This window comes from Barbatula barbatula (genome assembly GCF_947034865.1).
Source record: "Barbatula barbatula genome assembly, chromosome: 24".
In the NCBI taxonomy this organism is placed as follows: domain Eukaryota; kingdom Metazoa; phylum Chordata; class Actinopteri; order Cypriniformes; family Nemacheilidae; genus Barbatula; species Barbatula barbatula.
This window is the reverse complement of record NC_136787.1, coordinates 15116404-15119532: the sequence shown is the minus strand read 5'-3', so window position 1 is coordinate 15119532 and position 3129 is coordinate 15116404.

The window sequence follows — 3129 nt, the reverse complement described above, 5'->3', positions numbered from 1 at the left end:
AAAATAAACATAAAAAAAGAATATTGTAGTCTTTAATATTTTCATACTTTTTTCTTATGGTGAAAGTGAAGTATATGCATTTTAATTCAATTCAATTTTAGTTATTTAGTGCTTTTTCATAATTTGCATTGTTCCAAAGCCACTTTACAGGGAGAAAAAAAAGCTTTACATTTTAAGAGTCAAGTTAGAATATTCCTGGTACTGTGGTTCTAAAACTTGCACACTTTTCAGTGCACAAGTGTGTGTTTATGTAAAGAGAATGGGGAATTCGGGTGGCAAAACTAGGAAATATTGTTTAGAGAAGCAGATGGTCTGCAGGCTCATAACTGTGATACTAGAAGCAGCCATATGACTTACAAATACTGTTTTTCATGAATCATTTTTTTACATTTATATTTATTCATTTAGCAGATGCTTACATATTTGTGACTTAAAAAAAAGAGACAGTATTTAACATTTTGTCAAAAACTAAAATTCTATTTTAATTGGCTGTCGGAATTGACTCCTGACTCATACATGCATTCAGGTCCATAACAGGGTGAATCTCATGCAGTCTTTTACTGAATACTGTAATGCATCCAATGCAGAAAATAAAGGAATACAGTCAAAAGAATGTAGTGTAACACTACATTGAAATCTGTAGCTGACTTGGTATAGGGTGGTCTCGGCCTCTCCCCAAAGCTGGAAGCTGCCAGCAGTGTAGCTGCCCTTAACCACATGATGTATACTAAGCCTCTCACTAGCCAAACCCACAGTGTCTAAAAATAAGAGAAATGCCCATGCATGTGTGAGTGAGAGCTTGGGAGTGCTACAGAAATCCAGCTCTTCTGTGGAGTTGCATGAGGTCATACTTCAAAAAAGAGGAACCCTGTACCATTATTTATACAAGTTACAAAGCATGTCACTGGCAAACATTGTTTTTTATCTGAACACTTTTTAACTCTGATGCCATTGGGTAAATCCACCCAATAAAAGTCTTGTTTGTTTTTCCTTTTGGATTAAAGATGCTATAATCGCAACACTGATTTTCTCAGTCTGGGGGGTGTGTCGGTGCACAACCATCATGTGTGCATGTATCTCTCATTTTTAGGGAAGCCTGTTAAAACAAAGTACACCGTGGTGGGAAAAATTGCAATAACAACATATATTCTGTGGATTCTTTATTTTTCTTAATTCCATCTCTTTACTTGAATAACTATTGCTTAATGTTAAGCATGTATTTGTTTCCTGTCCCTCAATATTTTAGCAATGAAAATACTGTATTACTGTCTAACCTGAATACTAAACTTGTGTTTCCCTTTAGTCAGCAACTAAAAAGAGAGTAAATCAGGGGGACGTGAGAGGATGGGTTGGATCATAAATCCGGAAATCCAAGTCGGTAGTCTGGGTTAAGGGGCTTGTTGAGGTAATGATGTGCCCCCTCCTCTGCGGCAGATGGCTGGGGGGACTGGAGAAGAGGTTAATGCTAGTAACATTAACAAACTAATCTGATAGGGGAGAAAATTGGCCACAAGAAAAGCAAAAGACATCATCATTGACCGATCATTTGCTCTCACTGTGTAAAAATAATGTTAAAAAATACACACTTCTACTTCATGTCAATGTAATCTACCTGCAATCAATGTTAGTATAGGTAAAAAAGTTCTTCATTAAATTGAATCTTCATTACATTAGCTCCAGACACACACACAACTCATACATCTTGTGCAGATTTGCAGGGCATGATTTTCCAGGACGTAATTGGCCCCGGGACTTCCTGGTTCACGCAGGGCCATTAATCTGTGCCTGGCCAGGTTAAAACTATTAGATCAGCAGAAGGTCTTTACCATCTGCACTGCTCTCTCAGGAGAACAGAGCCAGTGAAGAGAATTAAAGGGGTGCACGAACGTGCTCTAGCCAATGTGTGTGTTTGTGTATGCGCATGATGAGAGTGTTCAAACTATAGTCCTTCCCCCTGGCACACGGCCACACACACATCCTTCTCATGGGGTCTATTTGAAAGAAACGGCTGAACCATGAATGAAATGGAAATTAGTGATTGAGGCTTCGGGTAACACACCTGCTCTTTTAAAATGCAAGAGCAGCTGGATTTCGGCACTTCTTAACCATACACTTATCTCATGCATACAACACACCACCTGCTGTGTAGACATTACCCATGCACTTTATACAGTTAGTGCCACTCCCATTGACTCCTATAGTAGGAACAATTACTTTATCATGTTTTGTTCTGTTGAACACAAAAGAAGACATTTTGAACAATGTAGGACAGCAAACAGTTCAGTTTTGACTATAATGGGAGTCAATGGGGGGCAAATTTTGTCTGGTTGTAAGCATTCTTCCAAATATCTTTATCTAAGCTCATCAGAACAAATACATTTAAACAGATTTGGAACAACTCGAATGTGACTTAATGATGACAGAATATTGATTTTTGGGTGAAGTATCCCGAGATATGCAGGTGTCTCACCTTAGCAAGCTCTCAAACAGCAACCTTCAAACAATAGATTACAAACCTTACAAATCTGCTAAATAATTGCCGTTGTAAAGGTGTTTTCCCCAACACAAGTACGCAAAAGCGTGCTTAGCTAATTCATTTTCAAAAGTGCGTAAATTGCAGCGCTAAAAACGTTCCGTTAGCCGTGTGTACATTGTACATGAATTTGGGGTGATTTGCGCCATCTAGAGGTTAAATAAAGCACCTTAAACACACACGTTTACTTATATCCAGATGGGACGTACTCAGACCTGTTTTCAATGCACAGTTAGTTATAAAATACCCCAAGACGCACTCTAACCATAATAGAAAACGTTATGCATTTTCTGCATACAATCAAACTTAATTTACAAACTTTAATTTAGCATGTAGCGTGTGTCCAAGTTTGTGCCCACACACAAGACTATACGCACAATAGACTAATGGACAAAAATATCTTATGCATTTTATATAAGCCCAAATATTATTTGATCTGATTAAAATGTACTGTTATTATTCATATATATTAACATCGTTTGGACCTGAATAATATTAAATTGTAATACTAAAAAGGCAGTGTGGTGCCACATTATGACACTAGAGTGCGACAAAACCATTCGAACAACGTCGAGACGTAAACAACGCGCGCCGAC